The sequence below is a fragment of the Polyodon spathula genome, chromosome 7 (assembly GCF_017654505.1).
Source record: "Polyodon spathula isolate WHYD16114869_AA chromosome 7, ASM1765450v1, whole genome shotgun sequence".
Taxonomy (NCBI): domain Eukaryota; kingdom Metazoa; phylum Chordata; class Actinopteri; order Acipenseriformes; family Polyodontidae; genus Polyodon; species Polyodon spathula.
In genome coordinates this window covers 57,930,201-57,949,168 of record NC_054540.1, presented here as the reverse complement: position 1 = coordinate 57,949,168, position 18,968 = coordinate 57,930,201, and the positions used below count along the sequence as shown (strand labels likewise).

Here is an 18,968-nt window from a genome sequence, read left to right as displayed (position 1 = left end):
TTCTGTGTTTGTAAACAATCATACTAATCATACTAATCATGCAAAGATTACTCCCAAGATCATATTACTCTCAGCCTTGGGAAAACCATTTAGTAACATGTTAGTTTTATTTTGAAAGTATTCTTAAACATTTACACATTTACAACTTTTACAAAAATTCAATCCGAGACAGATTTAACAAGTACAAAATTGTCAAAAAAGAAAGTACATTCTGATGAAATATTGCCCATACTATCCTATACTTGTTCCTCAGCACTAATAAAAGGTATTACTGATGCAGTTCTTACCACAGGACCCGTTCTGTTCGTTCAAACAATCACAGCTACAGCTTGCGCTTTGTGACTTTTCCAGTGTTAAACTCTTTCATCTATTCTGACAGGCCTGGGCAGTGTTTACAGGAGTAGCATTGCATTGCATTTCTAATACCAAAGTGTGTCTGTTTAAATTCCTGTATTTGCTGTCAAGTGCTACAGAACTGTGCCCAGATAGTCCTCTGACATCTGGTAGCTGAGGCTTCAGAGACTACTGAGGAAATTGTTCAACACACTGCAACAATGCAGTACAAATAAAACAATAAAAGGTTGTTTTGGTCTGAAGACAAATGAATTTGAAGGAAGTCTAACAGCAGAATGCATTGCTCAGCTACGTAATGTCAGACAAACGCAGCTAGAGAGGAGGTTTAAATTTGCATCTTGAATACATCGATTTATTTGAACTGATTGTCGATCAATGTGCCCTTCATCTTCGCCTCCTTTGCTTCTAATTCAGCCTGATGGGGGAGGAAATAAGAGAACATTGTGAGAAAGCCTAATAATTACACATCATCTTGCCCCGTCACAAACAAATAACGGTAAGTAATAAAATAGCAACTAAAAACCAAAAAAAAAAACAACATAGCAGATTCGTAATGCCTGGCAGCTATAGGAACTTCATTGTTTTGTTTTCAAAATGTCTGTAAATGATTGCACACAATACTGCTGCAGCTTTGTGTTGCTGTTTGAAGAGAGAAGAGTATAATCAAAATTAGAAAGTCATGCAAACTGCTACTGCACTGTCCTCCAATTCAAGGTACTGCCACAAACCTGGCTGGCGTATTTAACACTATCTTGGGAACCACATACGCAGGTTTGATACAAATTGAGCATGTTCAAAAAGTACTGTCCCTGGGAGAAAAACATTAGCTACTTGGAACCAGTTACAGACAAAACAAAACAGGTTGAGACAAAACAGGTTTCAGAGACCATTTTAAGACAGGCTCTGCTAAATGACTGCAGTCTCGAGGTGAACGATGGGTTTGCATAAACTACATATGTATACTTTAGATAACATCAAAGTGCAGATCTGAAAGGCAGAAAAGCTTTCACAAGAATATAAAGTAGCTGTCCTCCTGATAAAAAACAAAACAATGAATAGTACTGCAGTAATTTACAAAGCGTAGCTGGAAAGGTGTTTGTAAAAGTGTTACTGAATGGAACGAAAGCGTGTTAATGGGATTAAGAAACAAAACCAATATAGGATTACGAGATGAAAGGGAACAAATCTCCCCAAGGCAGATTGCAAGCTTGTTTATGGATAGCACATGTGCTGATCATCTTCAATAAGGGTATGATGCTGAAATTTTTTAATAGATAAATGTAGAAATGCTGCATAGAGATGGGGGTAGATGGTGGGATAATCACATTAAAAAGGAGACTTTGTCCGATGTTCAAACATAGTCTAGAGGCTTAACACTATATTGACATATAGAGGTTGGGAAACTGGGGTGCCTTTGTAATAAGGTGGCAATGTGCTGGATATACCCCTGACCAATTCTCTCATATTACTGAATTACAAATGGTACACTGAAATTTTGTTCTGTTTGATATTTTTTTTAAAAAACACTGAAACTCAAAATCAATTATTGTAAGGTGACATTGGTTTTATGTTGGGAAATATTTTTAAGAAAAATACAAAACTGAAATATCTTGCTTGCATAAGTATTCAACCCCTGCGCTGTGGAAACTCCCAGCTTGCACCAATGAAAGAAATTGCCCTAACGAGGACACAATCGGCCTCCACCTGTGAACCATTAAAGTTCCTGTCACATTTTCTGGATAAAAACCTTACTGTTGAAGGATTATTGGTAAGGCTGTGAATCTGAAGGAAAATGAAGACCAAAGAGCATTCTACAAAAGTTAAAGATAAAGTAATACAAATGCATAGATTAGGGAAAGGGTACAAAATAATATCCAAGTGTTTGGATATCCCAGTGAGCACAGCTGGATCATTAATCAGGAAGTGGAAGCTGCATCACACCACTCAGGCACTGCCAAGAAAAGGCTGTCCCTCAAAACTCAGCACTCAAACAAGAAGGAGACTTGTGAGAGAAGCCACAGAGAGGCCAACAATCACTTTGAAGGAGCTACAGAGTTCAATGGCTGGGAGTGGAGTAATGGTGCACCAGTCAACCATATCAAGAGCTCTGCATAACACTGGCCTGTATGGGAGGGTGGCAAGAAAGAAGCCGTTACTGAAAAAGTATCATCTGAAAGCATGTCTGGAGTTTGCCAGAAAGCATGAGAGTGACCCAGCTGCAATGTGGGAAAGGATTTTGTGGTCAGATGAGACCAAGATAGAGCTTTTTGGCCAAAACTCAAAGTGCTATGTGTGGCACAAACCTAACACTGCCCATGCCTCAAGACATACCATCCCTACAGTGAAGTATGGCGGTGGCAGCATCATCCTGTGGGGATGCTTCTCATCAGCAGGGACCGGGCATCTTGTTACAATTGAAGGAAGAATGGATGGAGCAAAATACAGGAAAATACTGCAAGAGAATCTGTTTCAGTCCGTTAAAAAACTGAAGCTTGGGAGGAAATTTACCTTTCAGCAGGACAATGATCCCAAGCACAAAGCCAAAGCAACATTGGAGTGGCTCAAGAACAAACAGGTGAATGTCTTACAGTCCACAAGCGTCATCCAACCAACCTGAACAACCTGGAGTAAATCTGCCAAAAAGAATGGGCCAAAATCACTCCGACACTGTGTGCAAAGCTGGTACATACTTACCCCAAAAGACTTAAAGCTGTTATTGCAGCAAAAGGTGGCTCTGCCAAATATTAATGTGTGGTGGTTGAATACTTATGCAAGCAAGATATGCAGTTTTTTTATTTTTCTTAAAAATATTTCCCAACATAAAACCAATGTCACCTTACAATAATTGATTTTGAGTTTAAGTGTTTTAAATTAAAATATTGAACAGAACGAAATTTCAATGTACCATTTGTAATTCAGTAATATGAGAGAATTGGTCAGGGGTCTGAATACTTTTGCAAGCCACTGTGAGTATGTATGTATGTGTATGTATGTGTGTGTGTGTGTGTGTGCATATATATATATATATATATATATATATATATATATATATATATATATATATATATATATATATATATATATATATATAATAAAACAAAAAAAGAAGACTTCCACGATAGTGTCACACAGAACACATTTTCACCTCCTTGCCGTCCTGTAAGCCTATTCTTCCAGGAATCCAAAACCAATAGAGGTATGCAAGCAACTGCACATACTATGCGTCTAAATAAACATTCGAGTGGAACATTGTCCAAACAGGGAAACGGCACCTTAAAAAGGTACAAGGCAAAATCAATTGAACCTGTATCTCACAAATTGATTGAAAAGGGCAAGTTTCACTACTTTGGGAAAGCTTAACAAAAAGTTAAGTCTCTTGTGAACAAAGCAGAAGTATTGCCGTCAGTGATGGGGGACAAGCAGGCTTAACAAGTTTTTTTCTAGCCCAGAACACAACCAATATCATTGCTTACTAAAGGTATGGTAGCATGATAATTAAACTACAGGTGCTTCACAGCACGGCTTTGCTCTTTGTTTTTATTTCACTGTTTAATGCTACTTCCCCCAATGCAATCCATTTCACATCTCCCGAAGAGAAAGGAGATATTTGGGATAAAGAAAATGCCCTCAATTTCAGAGCCAGCATTTATCTGTGATCTGCAACAGATTTGTTCTAAACACTGATGTGTTTCGTTAACCACGAAAACAATGATGGTATTAACTTTTCTGATTAAAATCTATCAGTTAACAGATACAAACCACCAAGGAAATTGGACTGTGGAGAACATCTCTGGGGATAATTTGTGTCCTCGGGCACAAGTGCAATAGCAATACAAAAAAAAAGAAAAAAAAAGAAGATGAAATTGATACAACTAAAAAGGTCTCAAAACACATTTACAGGAAGTGCTAGTCTGAAAGTTTGTGAGGGAAAAAAAGCACACACACAGTATATATTGTATGCACCTTTCTAAAGAAAAGGATTTGAAAATTGAATTTGGTTCATCGCCATTGAATAAAGATATGTGCTAACCCCAGTCCTTTGCAAATACATTATACCTTGCATTTTCAAAGAGGCCCTTTGTATACGCATTGAAAGATTAAAAACCACAATAAGACCAAAGCTTGTGACATGCATTCAAAATAGTAAATACAAAAAATAGGCAAACAACCTAAAAGTATCCAGTTTAAGTTCTCCTCTAAACCCTGTACAATTCCCATTACTGGGAACATGGTTAGAAGTGAGCTGCTGACTGTTAGAGAATCTATTCAAATAGATACAATCTGACAGATTCAAAATGTGCCAAGAGTTACAGCTGGTGACCACCTACTCATTCCAGGTCTAGTGGTGTTATTGAGCCAATCTTACATTTACAGAATGTTACACTACACTGCTTCAATTACCTAACAATAGCCCACAGCAAAACACTAAGTAAACAACACCTGCTGAGACTGTGCCTCTGAAAATGACAGTTTAATGGACCTATGACTGATTATAAATAAATAAATAAATAAATACCCTACCGAAAGGTAACTGCTTTTCTGTGTACAGCTACTGACATGGGATATTTTGCTCTCTTGGCTTTCAACAGCTAATAACAGGTTTCTTATTTATGGTGATGGATGCTTTTCAATGGGTGGTGTTTGACTGCCAGGGGACCACAACAGTGTACTGCCATACTATTTATAAAAAATAAATTAACAAAAAAGCACTCCCTCTCCAATCCAGGAAGCCATCCAGGCACTTCATTCAAAAGCACAAATATAGATTATCAGCAGGTTACTATTTGTAAGTGGGAGAACATGCCCTGCAAAGCATTGCTGGGCAGACAGTAAAGCACTTCCAACAAAGGGAATACTGAATAAAACACATCACACTTTTCATACTGGAAGTTGGAATTTTCAAGAGTGCAAAACCAACCCGGGCAATACTGCCATGGTCTGGGTTTCAATGGCTACTGCCTGAAACATTCAAGTGAAAAGACCTGGTTTACATACTCTGATTTTCTTGGGAGCCTCCTGTTTCTGATTGTATACACTTGTAGTCCCAACTCCTTGGCCAAATTTAACTAGTGCTCCATCCACAATGAATGTTACTGGTGTGTTTTTCATTTGATGTTGGTAAAACAGCAACAGCCCACATATGCAAAAAACAAAACAAAACAAACAAAAAAAACATATATTGGTGTCTGAAGAGCTGTTTTTCAAACTGATAATGGAAAAAAAAAATAAACTAAAGCATGCTTAAGGTCAGTAATGGTTTGCCCTTTGTGCCACCTCACAGCTATTTCTTATACTCATAAAGCACTGCAATTTTGGTGGTAGGGCTATAAATCTGCTATATTTACAGAGCAGCCAAAGTGAAATTCAATCAAGGTCTCTGTCAAAAGCATGGAGCATACTTGATGAATAGTAATTTAGAAGAATATAACTGAACAGCAGCTTTTTACAAAAGACAAAAAGAAAAAAAGTCTACTGTACATTGTCCAGCTTTAAATGCCATATAGACCACACTGTACATATGCATATTTTAAAATTCGCAAAGGGGAAAGAGAGAGAGAATAGATTTAGACAACCATGACATTCTGTTAAATGCATAACCACATCTAAAATGTTGTTTTAATAAAACAATTTTAAAAAGCTCAGGATTGTTCCTATTTTTCACAAAATGAATAGCTGTGGTTATGCTTTTAACAGAATACTAACAGGCAGCCCCTTTTTCACGAACACTCTCCCAGGATACCAAGACTTAACTTGTGGCAGACACTAGAACAGATATTTATTAGGTTAGGTCAACAGTGCCACTATTCAATTCTGCAAGGAAATTAGAGTAGACATTCCCTGGTATAATCTAACTCGAAAGTGTAATAAAAATAAGAGACTGACGGTTTCTGTCAAGCTCTTTCCTTTATTGCATTAATTAAAAACTAAAATTGGAAACACATTCTCAAGAGTCACACACTGCAGTACATGATCTGTCATTTTATTATTACTGGGCTTAAGCTGCCTTTGTGGCTTTACCTCCCAGGTGCAAAGAAACACAGCTGTCAGTTATTCAGAATGGCAGTTCTCAAATATTACCAACAGCACAACAAAAAAAAAAAAAAAGAAGGTCTTATCAGTTGATTGACAGGACTGTCTTATCTGAAACACATGGAAGATATCCCACTACTAACAAAGAGCTAGCATCACTAGAAACAGCATGAGCCCTTTTCACAGACGAGAGCCGGGGCGAGAGTGAAAGGTCGTTAATTGGAGTGGTAGTTTCAGGAGTGGAGTGGCCTCAGGATAGGATAGGAAAGAAAAGAAAAGAAGAGGGTTTCCCGACTGGCGGGAGCCTTCTTTGCCAGGGAGAGACAGTGGCCTCGAAGGCAGGCTGTCCTGCAGCCTCGGGAACCAGAAATAGAGCCCAGTTTCAGTTTTGAGGAAGATAAAGAGGAGGAGCTGCTAAAGAATAAAGTGTGTGGCCGGGGCTCCCGCAACTCACGTGGGGAGAACCCCCCTCAGCAGAGGCATAGATGGCGGGTCCACAGATGTCGGGAAGCGAGCCTCACTTAACCCCCAGAGATGACCTTGATGCAATGGCAACACGGGAAGGAGGAGGGGAGGAGGGGGAGAAAACAAACTGAAAACGCTAGACAGCAAGCTGTGCGAGATTCAGACTTAAATAGGAGAAGATTGACAGGGAAAGCAGGGTGGAGCCGAAACACGTGGCACAGCATTATACATACTGTCACAGTTGTTTTCAAGTTTCATCAGATACAAGTAAACATAAAATAGATAAAATAGATACAAAATAAATCATTTTTTAAAATTTGCTTTTCTAGATTAGACTTATCAGTACAAAAAAAAAAAAAAAAAAAAAAACCCACATTGGAATGGTTGTATTTTGCACTAACGTACTGTATCAAGAAATGTTTTAGGATTTAAACTGCAATACTTACTTCCCACACTTCTTTCAAAACTGTCTTTCTATACCTTCAGGCCTGAAAAAATGAGATATTCAAAAATTAAAAACCACCCTATTTATAAACCTTGAAAATTATTATCACCATGATCATCATCCTTGAGAATATTATGAAAGACTACACAACACCTTGATATTTCAACCAAATATATTGAAATGAGTGAGCATATATCTCTACCCAAATCAGAACATCAATATCAATCTATGTACATTAGTGTACAAATGTACTGATTTGGTGGGCATATGAAATCAAGCCACTGTAACTGAATCTTGGAAAATTGTCAAAACAGGCAAATTAGTGATTGTCTAATGTAATTGATTACTTTAATAGGCCACACATGCAATCAATTTAAATAGTAAAAGAAAAGGAACACATAGCCACAAATGGTAAAATGCATGAGACTTTTTAGAACTTGTTTAAGGCTGTACTCGCACTGGGTCAATTACAAATGGACTCGGTCTGGTTTGTTTAGTTTTTAACAATGTATCACTGTGCTTGCTGTTCACACTTACCTGCAAGCAAAGGGACCCAGTTTGTTTTAAAGGGTTTTTTTTTTTTTTTTTTTTTATTGATACTTTTCCATAAAAGGTCTTTTTCTCAGGACCGAGTTTTTTGATTCCCCCCCCCCCCCCCCCCCCGCCCCCCCCCCCCCCCCCCCCCTCCCCCTACCTCCCCCCCCCCCCCCCCCCCCCCCCCCCCAGCTATGAACCGATTGCAGTGGAAACCCATTTCAAGATGTGAGCCGTACCTTCGGAGGAAAACGCTCTCATCTTCTTCAATGTTACAGAATTTATGAACATGTTGGCTGCATCTATCACCCTCGCTCGATCCTGTGGCCTCATGGGCAGCTTCTCCACCAGACAGTCTGTAGAATAAGGGAGATCAGGATTACTGTTCAGTAATGAAACACTAACTTGAGATCAAAGAAAGCCAAGCTTGCTGATGTAATATTGTATCGACACATCTGGTACATATGGCCTGAAGGCAGAAAAGTAAGTCTGATGTTGTGTCTGCATCTTTTTAAAATAAGAAAATAAGACAGTGCACGATGCACGTGGCAATTATATATATATAATATATATATATATATATATATATATATATATATATATATATATATATATATATATATATATATATATATATACACACATACACACACACACACACACACACACACACATACACATACACACACACACACACACACATATACATATACATATATATATATATATATATATATATATATAAAATCAGCCACTTCTCTTACTTTAAGCTTTTGATGCCATCTTGTATGAGTGTTGTTAAAAAAAAAAAAGGAGAAGAAAATACTGTATAAAATATAATATTCCCCAAGACTTAATGGTACATAAAACAATCTGCAAGGTACAACGTTCAAGGCGATGTAGTGCAAAATCACTGTGTAATTCAGGGCAGAATCGCCTGGTGGCAAGCTATAAGCCATAACTGATGAGGTCATTCTAAATGCAGGGAATCTGATGAGAAAAAGCCCAATTATAGTCCTTTTAGGTCCTGGGTTAATGGGGATTTCTGTCATCCTCCAGGCCAGACATTGACTGACAGAACATATATAGTAGCAGCTGTCTTTTTCTCTGCAGGTCTCTCCTGATGGATTCACTACCATCTGAAGTAATAAAAAGACTATTCCAACCACAGAAGTTCCTAAAATAATGGGCACACTTGGTAACCCGGGGCTGCAGTTTATTTATTAGGACATGTGTAAAAACACTTATTAAACCAATTGAGAAAACCTTTAATATAGTCTATATATATATATATATATATATATATATATATATATATATATATATATATATATATATATATATATATATATATATATATACAGTCAGCAAATAGATTAATATTGTTCTTTTTTAGGAGATTAATGTTGTATAACCAGGGTTTGCCAAAAATGGAGGGAAACCTCCTTTCTGGTTTTACTGAAATGAAACATGTGCATATGTTGATAAGAAGAAGTACATTTAAAAAATGCATTACATCAGCAAAAGAAGGTTCCCCTGTTTTAATGGAGAACAGCCACATGAAAGTATTGTGCAAAACTGTGCCACCAAGCACAGGAACATAAGCAATTACTATATACATGAAGGGTCAGAATAGAACACTATATTGGGAAAACAACCTTTAGGGCATTATCAAATTTCCTGTGGAAGATTGGGAAATAATTCACAATTCAGTGCTGTGCTGGTTTAAATGCAGATATTCCTGCTTTCCTGAGCAGCCATTGCAACTGAGGTTGAAATCAATTATTTATTTATCGTGTCACCAGCAGACTGATAACTGAAGCCACAGACAAATTTAAAGTAAAGACCACTTAGATTTTTTTCTGATACCTTAGTTCAACTGAACCACAAAATGTCTGAAGCTTGAAGAATCTCAGAAAACAAATTAGATTTTTCACCATTAACTCCAAAATTATTTCTTTCTGTCTGATGATTATATGAATCATGAAATCAAAACCGGCTTTCTCTTTTCTTTAACATGGCTGCCTGCTAGAATATTCTTTAAAATGATCTAATCTACAAACTAAGGGTGGCTTTATCTTTAATGTTTTAATTGCCAGGTAACCTGTAACAGAAAACAAAATGTGCAGAACAAGAACAACCTTAATCTGTCATCCGTCTCCAACAATATCAGATGACTGAGAACGAAGAGCTATTCTCTTCTTAACAACCAGCCACACAAAAGATTTCTATTTGAGAAGAACCAAGTCAAACTAAACTGCAACACTCCTTGCTCTTTCAAAAAAAAAAAAAAGTTCCACTGTTGTTTAAAGGTACAATTCATATAATAAATGTATGAAAGGGTCTAACAAATGTATGAAAGGGTCAGGATAATAAGTGTTCATTCTCAATAACACCAAATTGCGAGATGCAAAAGGAAATATGTTCCTTCAAAGCACATAATCCAATCAAATATGAATCTGCTATGAACCTACATAAAATGCATATTTTTTTCAACAAACTTCACCCCTTTCACATCCTTCTACAAACATCCTTCAACACAATTGCCGGCTTATTGAGATGTCCATAGAACAAAATCTAATTAGACCTTCATAATGCTTGGGAGTGGGAAAAAAAGTAGCAGTTTCAATGCAAATTTGCATTTCAAAAGAATGTCAAAAAACTGATTGTATGAGTAATTCATAGCAAACTGATTGTATGAGTAATTCATAGCAGACAGAAGAAACACACATTCCATTTTCTTAAACAGGCTCTATGAAAACATGACAGCTTTAATATTAACTGGGTACCTTGTTAGTGTAAAACATGGCTTTATATCCAAGAAACATTTACATAGGAAGAATAAGTCATGAGTATGTAGGCGAAGTTAAGGACTTACTTCACTTGCGGGTCGACACAGCAAAGAGTGTGCCACAAATAAATCAACTTGATTCGACTCAGACACCTAACACAAACATATAGTAGATGTCTGTTTTTTTATTTTATTTTTTTTATTTATGCATGCATTGGTTGCCTTCGCATAGTATCCAATGTATTCATTTTTTTAATTGTTATAGGAATGAACATAATCATTTTTTTCACGGAATACATTTCAAGCATTGCTTGTTCAAATATTCAAATTTGTCCCAGCACTCTTTCTTAGTACAACAGTAAATACTACTGTACATCTACTCATGACAGCGGTTTAAAGTTATTTATGAACATTTAGATGAACAGTAAACACTGCAACTTGCCATTGACTGACTTTTGGATAGAAAATCAGCAATTAGGTTGAATTGGCTATTAAGGATTTGTCTGAGGCTTGTTTTTTTGACAAATCAGGTTAACTGGAAGATCACAGGACTGTCCAGACACTACTGGTTAAAGCTGCAGTGCCCAACACCATGACCAGTTTAATACATTCTGTCTGCTCTAGTCACCAGAAATAAGCCCTTCACCCACATTAGAGCCAAACAAAGTAAACATGTTTGTTTGTGTCCATTCAGCTGATAGAGGTTTAGTGAACTTAATTAGGGAATCAAAACTAAAATGTAAAACCAAAAATAAAAGATGTTATAGATCTCTTTAAATAGATTTGTTTTACCAGGGATTAAACAGAAAGGCATTATATTTTCAAGAAATAAGTTTTCAAAATGTATTTTTAAATCTAATGTTGTAATGGTGTCTAACTACAACTCAGAATGACATCTTTATTTTAAGAAACAGACAGCCAAGCTGCATTCTTGGCAGATTTTAAAAGTAAAGACTGGGGGGTAGTCTTGCCCTTGGAGAGTTGTTCTTCATTTTCCTTAGGCCCAATTTTCCTATCACCTCCCATATAAAGGGCTAAACGAACATACTGCACAGGACATTTGAAAATATACTCAACATACTTTTCATTCCACTGAAAACATATTCAAAACATTAGTTGGGGAAGCTGGTGGTGAAATCAGCACAAATGTCAATGTCTACTTGTTGTGAGGTATACATGACATCACAAGCGGTCTGAATCAAGTCTGCATTTATATGTAACAGCAGCATAGGCAGTATGAGAATAGTGCTAATCAAGGTCTGTGAAACCACCAGTAAGCATCTTTACCTGCTCAAGTAGATGAAACGAATCTTGCACGACTGAACTTCAGGAGATTTTAATCCAGTGCTGGTGGGAGACAGAGTAGCAGAAGATATACTAGCAGACTGCATTGTATTTTATAACCCTTTACAACAAGCAGGCATTAAAGTTCTGCTGATTTTGGAAAATGTATCAGGGGTGGGTGAATGGTTGGAGTACACACATGCATACATTTTAACTTAAAAAGTCCCAGGTCTGTATTTGATTTTCACCCTGCTACTCTGAAATGATACTAACAAACTTAACTGGCATAATTCTACATGCCATCATATGTGGCTTTCACAGTACAGGTAGTGCATCCTGGCAAACAGGTTACCGCTGTTATATGTTAAAGGTGGCATACCCCTAGCATTCAGGAAAGCTGTCTAACTGAGGCCCAGGCTGTGTAGGCCTTCCATTGTACTGCATCACATACAAATAAACTTAGTGAGCACCAGAACCATTTGCCCACAGAGGCAATAATATACCTGTAGCGGCTTCTCTCCGTCATCGTACTCCTCCCGATCTCGAGTATCAGAACATACTACGCTGCGAGACACAACCTTTGGCATGCTGAAGACACAAACACACAACCAGCACAAGACCACAACATACACACGCGGGCCATCGCTCATTGATGCCGTCGAGAGACGGACCTGTCACATGACAGAAAAGGTGGAACACGTGTTAAATTTCTTCACAATCCAGTCCAGTAAATAAACAAATCAGCTCGACTCTTTTGGGGTTTAGGGTCATTATCTAAACCAGACAGCTTTTTAAAAAAAATTATTTGTATTTTCATGCCTTTTATTTTTAGCATTTTATTTATTTATTTATTTATTTTGGTATAACCCATTAAGTACCAAATATCTTTTTCTTTGAAAAAATCGTAAAACAAGATTAATTTGTGTAATTTAATACATTACAATTAGACTTAACTTTTGCTGTCAACATAATTAGAGTAAGTTATAACAATATAGCTTGAGAAAATGTAAATAACAGGTAGATACCAGTTAAAAATGCTCCAAAAAAATTACAAAATGGTACTTTTAATGGTTTAATAACAAAAAGGTTGTGATTGACTGGGGAAAGCCTTCCTGTTTATTTTAGAATTTTAAATTTACAGGTGAAATTATTATTATTATTATTATTATTATTATTATTATTATTATTATTATTATTATTATTATAACATGGTAAATTGATGGTACCACTTGTTCTCAGAAGAAGCAGGCAGTCCGTCGTGTCGTCCGTCCCCCCCCCCCCCCCCCCAACCCTAACCCTAACCCTAACCCTAACCCTAACCCCCCCCCCCCCCCCCAAATAACAGTTCACTTTATATTATAATAAGTTTCTTATAAAGGGATAAGATGCTGGAACACATCCCAAAAAATGGTCTGTCATTATCTTTTCACCAGATAATCCTCCTTGAGTGCATGCGTGCGTGCGTGTGTAAAGAATCAGGGAGAGCTTTTATTAACTTCAAGTGAGAATGCTTCAAGGCATTTTGGTTGAATGGTTGAGTGTCCTTGCAGCCCACTATGTCATAGTTTTTATTAGAAATTTAAATGTACTGAGCTGATAAATATAGGGCATGTATAAGGAATCCACCAAGATAATGCTAGTAAAGTAGAGGCAAGCCATGCTTCACTTTTATTTTAAGATGTGGTTTCCAATACTAGGTTCAGATGCTGCAGTAAAAGAAAAATGAACTGTACGTGTTAGGTCACACTTTCCAGTCACAGAACCCGTGTAATGAAAACCTTTTAAGTGATTTGCTGTTAGCTCTGGGAATGACTCAGTAAGGTGAGTGGGAAAGGAGAACTAAAATGAGTCATCAGATCAACGGACAGACCTATCAGAGCTTAGGAAAACACTGGAGGCATGGGATAGAAAACACTGTGTTTAGCACACAGCTTAAGTAAATGACATGCTTGCAGTAATGCCTTTCTGCTTTAGACCCCAGGAATGAGATTTGAAAACGATAAAGGGCTAATAGGCAGGTTCTTCTGTACAAGGCTGAGCAAATGAACACTGTGGAGGAACAGACTCCTAAGATCTGCCTGTAGAAAGTACAAAACTGAAAACACCCAGTGATATGTACAGTAGGTACAGGAGTCCAGTATCTTCTTTGTATATTTCAGATTAAAAAAAATAAAATAAAAAAACAGTAATCTTTGACCTGATTGTGTAAATACAAGTTTTGAAATTGGAATTGTTTTGTCCTGGAAAACTAAAGAGCTCTCTAAAATAAAAATAAATTCCTGTGTGCAAGTAACGGCACTGAGCGAATGACTCAAAGCACCAAGAAGTATGCCAGTTCTTATTAGTAACTGTCCCTCCTGGGATTCATCAACATAGCCCACATTACATTTAATTATGAATTGTAATTATTATTATCTTCATTCAGCTGATGCAGATACTGGAAAATGCTTTTAAAATCATGAGCAGGGATTAGGGTTATCATTCCCTGTAAGAAAATAATCTGTTCACATAATTATGTTGCACTGAATGAAAGGTCCGTTATTTCCAATGCATAGGCCTACTGCTATATCCCGTTTATCTCCTGTAGTGTTCGTTATGTAAAATGATTTTGTTGTTCTTGGAAATTTGCTTTGGTTTTAATACACACATATTCATAGACGTGTGACAGAGAGTGAATGAAGCTGAGCCAACAATCTCCCTCCCGACCTGTGAGGACACGGTATAACAGGAACAGTGTGCCAGGGACTGGATGGTTTGACAGTTCATTCCAGGGTCAGTCGGAAGTCGGCTATCCAAAAAGGGGACTAAGCCACAATACTAGAAGGCTAAAAAGATAATGACGGACCTTTTTTGGGATGTGTTCCAGCATCTTATCCCTTTAGAAGAAACTTATTATAATATAAAGTGGGCTTTTATTTTTTGGGGGTGGTGGTGACGACTCTCTTCTTCAACAATGGTAGTTATTTTACCATACAATAATAATAGGCGATGTGTCAGTCATGGATTGGAGAAGTGATTGCACTCAATACCAAAGGGGGCGTGACTGAGGGTATATCAGGGGATGTGGCCGAGCAATCAGTTTCTTTGTTATGGTTTACGAAAGGACCAGTGAAGGACTACTGTGTTATAAAGAAACCGTGAGATTTTGTGTGTTATTGTTTATCTATTAAACTGTTACGTTTGTTGTTTACAGAAGGCTAATATTCGGGAGCTGTAGTTAAACAGCCAGCAACTAAACCCGGACTGCACTTCACCATCGTGCACGAATAAACCTGTACATCACCACTGTCACTAAGAGCACTCGCTCTGGACTTGTGAACGTGCTGTGTTTGTGTGTGTCTTGTTTAGTGTCTATTATTATTTCAGGACTGAACCTGTGGTTTACCTGCACGATACACATTGTTGTGTAGAGCCAGGTGTTATTATTTCTAGTAGCTAAACAAGCAACCCAGCCAAATAAAGAGCTGATTAACTTTGAGAAGTGTTGTTTCAAATCACTCCTGAGCACTGCACCAACTCTACACCAGCACACTGCAAACCACTTGTCAATTATTTGCCTTAATGTATTCTACAATCTAATAAATACATTGATACATAACCTTTCCTATTGGCTGCCATTGGGATAAATCTAATATGTTAATGTGTAGAATGAAGATAAGAAACTACAAATAATTGCATCATATGTGTTGAGTCGCATGCAGAGACACTGAAGAGAGCCCAGCTGATAAAAGCTTTTAAGTGACTATAGGGATCTGCAAAGCAGGAAATGTTGCCTCCTGAGGGGCCAATTACACCATATTCTGTCATCTTGATTCATGAGGAGTACATTCTGGGAAGCCTGGGTGTTTGTCCTCCACTGTAAAACCTCATTATCATATGTAATATCTATAGAGGTTAGGCTATTCATTTAAGTGTTGTGTGTTCATTATAATTATCACTTTCTTTTATTACAACTGACCCCAGGGGGTAGTTAAAAAAACAGTTCATTAAATGGGGTTTTGGCAAACATGCACAAGCCTATCTGCTCTGGAAGCCTGTGTTTAAATTCTCCAAAACAGCACATACAAATCTGCTTTACTTTAGCTTCAATTCATAACAATGCTGTCTCTCATTACTGTGTGTTTATATAGTAGTTGCATATTAATTACATGTGTACTTACATATAATTATACTGTTATAAATTAACTTAGTCTTTTTGCACGCTATATGTAAGTACACAAATCAAAAAAGGGTTAGAGTTAGGGTTAGGTTTAGGGTTAGAGTTATATCAAGCCAAAAAAGCACATTAATTACATTGTAACTATATATAATAAGTACACAAGTATTTACTAAGTAACTACTATGTAAATATATAGTAATTAGAGACACCATGTAAAGTATAAATGTATGTATATAAATACATTTACAAATTTGAATTGAACATCAATATATAATACTTTTATGAAGATTCCTTCACATTCAGAGTTTTTGAAATACACAGCATCAAAAGTGTAAATGATAAACAATATACACTATGAAGAATAAATAAATGATTGATTGTGTGATGGTGTAACGGATCTTCTACTAGGGCTGATGAGTTAATAACATTGACATAAGAGCCAAACTTACCCCATGATTTGAGAATTTGCTTTTTAGTTGAATGGTAAGATGTTTGTCTTTGAACAATGAGATTAGTGTTTCCAGTCCAGCCTATGCCATTTCATTTAATTCAGTGTGCTGAGATACCAAATCACTACAACAGCATCATTCTATCGGATCAGGATTCATAGAAACACTTGATCTCTGCTCTTGTTTGTTTTAATTTCTCCATCAGATCACACTGATCACACTCACAACCATCTATTGTTCTCTGTGTAATTACTGTGTCACAATGTAATTATTACAATGCCTTTGTAACTATGTGCTTGTAGACATATGTAACTATTATTAATGATGCATTACACACGTATCCATTCCGAATCCCAAAGCCACCATGAATGTGTCAGCATTATCATTAACACAGGGTCAATAGTAGGAATAAGTATTGATTACTTCACCAATACTGTTTAAAATCCTGCTTACTTGTAGTTACATTGTTATTAATGAAATGTCAAATAAAGCATACCTGAAACCAATGTTATTTTCACAATATGCCGGAATCTAATCAGTCAAAGGTTACAAGGGAGATCTAAGTAGAGTAAATGTCATGATTTTTTAAAAAAATATACAGCAGTGGGGTCACTAAGTTTAGTCCACCTCATAGTGGTGCTGTAAATGAGGACTAGCAATGTGACAGTGCCATGCGTATGTGTACGTGTGTATGTGTGTGTGTGTGTGTGTGAGAGAGAGAGAGTGTATATTGAGAGAGGCACAAGCTTGGAGACTCAGTTACACCAGTAGCACCGCTTCACAGAGAGTGTATATTGAGAGGCACAAGCTTGGAGACTCAGTTACACCAGCAGCTCCACTTCAGGCAGAAATCTCTCACTTTTTGGATTAACACAGAACCACTGTGATGCTTCTCTTCTTGGTTATTCCTTATCTGTCTCTTAACATTGCAGTCCGAGGTAAGTCATTCTCTTTATCATAATAACAATGCACAGACCTTGCGTTCAATACTCTCCAAATTGAAGTTGCATTTCTCTAACTAATCAAGAGGAAAATTGTTAACATGCAACTGTTTTCAGCTGAAAACTGTCCAAGGCATTCTGCTATTCTGCATGACGACAAATAGAAGTATGTTGTAAAAAGTGAGTATAGATTAGTTTATAAAGTAAGATTGATGGGTTTAAACAATACAGAGACAGTGGGGTTTCATGCTATTTAATAATAATCTTGATCATCATGATTACTAGAAAGGACTTTAAATAATGTATGCAGGCTATTTTATGCCTTACCTGTTCTAAGCATTGTTGTTTGAGGTTTGTCTATTTGCGTGCTTGTTAAGTGTCTATTATCTGTAGTTAAAGATTACCGGAATGCTTAGTAGCTGTATTTTCCTAAAGCTTTATTAACCGCATGGTATCAAATGTTTATTCAATGCAATTGTGCTTCACCTACATTTTTACCACCGTTGAGATTTAATATGGATCTGCATTTTTATCACCTGAACGGAAAACAGCGGTATGGTGCTTAAAATGCTGTTACTGATATTATAATGTAAGTTTGAACCTTTAAATCAATTGAGAAGCAGAGATGTTACCATATATATATGTGTGTGTGTGTGTGTGTGTGTGTGTGTGTGTGTGTGTGTGTGTGTGTGTGTGTAGTGTAACTTACACACACACACACACACACACACACACACACACACACACACATATATATATATATATATATATATATATATATATATATATATGTGTGTATGTGTGTGTGTGTTTTTGCTCAAAAGTGCTAACCTCCCAATGTTTTGGTATGTTTAACATAATTTGGCAAGGGAATGTGTGTTTGAAAACAAACAGTGGGTGTACTTATAGTCATGGCAACTCCACTCAGATATTTCTATTTAAATCTACTAATGTGTTTGTGATGTCTATAATCGCATTCCTTACAATAACCAGTATGTTTTGGTTTTATGAAATTGAATTTTGTTTAAACACATTTGTTCAATTGATAATAAGGGTTTAAGGTTGCCCAAGCACCATTCAGAGAGGGGGCTGTTGAATGAATCTTTTGTTAAGCCAACTCAATTAAATAGCAAAAGCAAAAAATAGAGTTCATCTTCATGGGCGTCTTTTGAAAAAAAAAAATGTACTGGTGACATATGTCTGTTGTATAAGTGTATTATACTGCACTTTGAAAGGTTAATACACTGACCAAGCAGTGCTAGCAAGATATTCAATGGACAAAGAAATCATTTCTATGGAATGCTTTCTTTCCCCATCTTTAAAAGGTTAAGCTATCAAAAATGACTAAAATATTAACACATATAGGTAGTAGACAGAGGGGAAATATCTCATTACTGAGTGATTGCATTCTCTTTTATCAAAAAGCCACTTCATAGCACATCCTTTAGGTCATTGCCCTTGTGTTTCATAATGCTATTTGTCACGTACACTCGTAAGTCACCTACAATAAATTAAT

At 36.7% G+C, this 18,968-nt stretch overlaps 1 pseudogene; it reads right to left on the bottom strand.

Annotated features, from left to right (window-relative positions):
- Positions 1–706: 706 nt before the first annotated feature.
- Positions 707–12,490, bottom strand: LOC121317886 (annotated as a pseudogene).
- Positions 12,491–18,968: the final 6,478 nt, after the last annotated feature.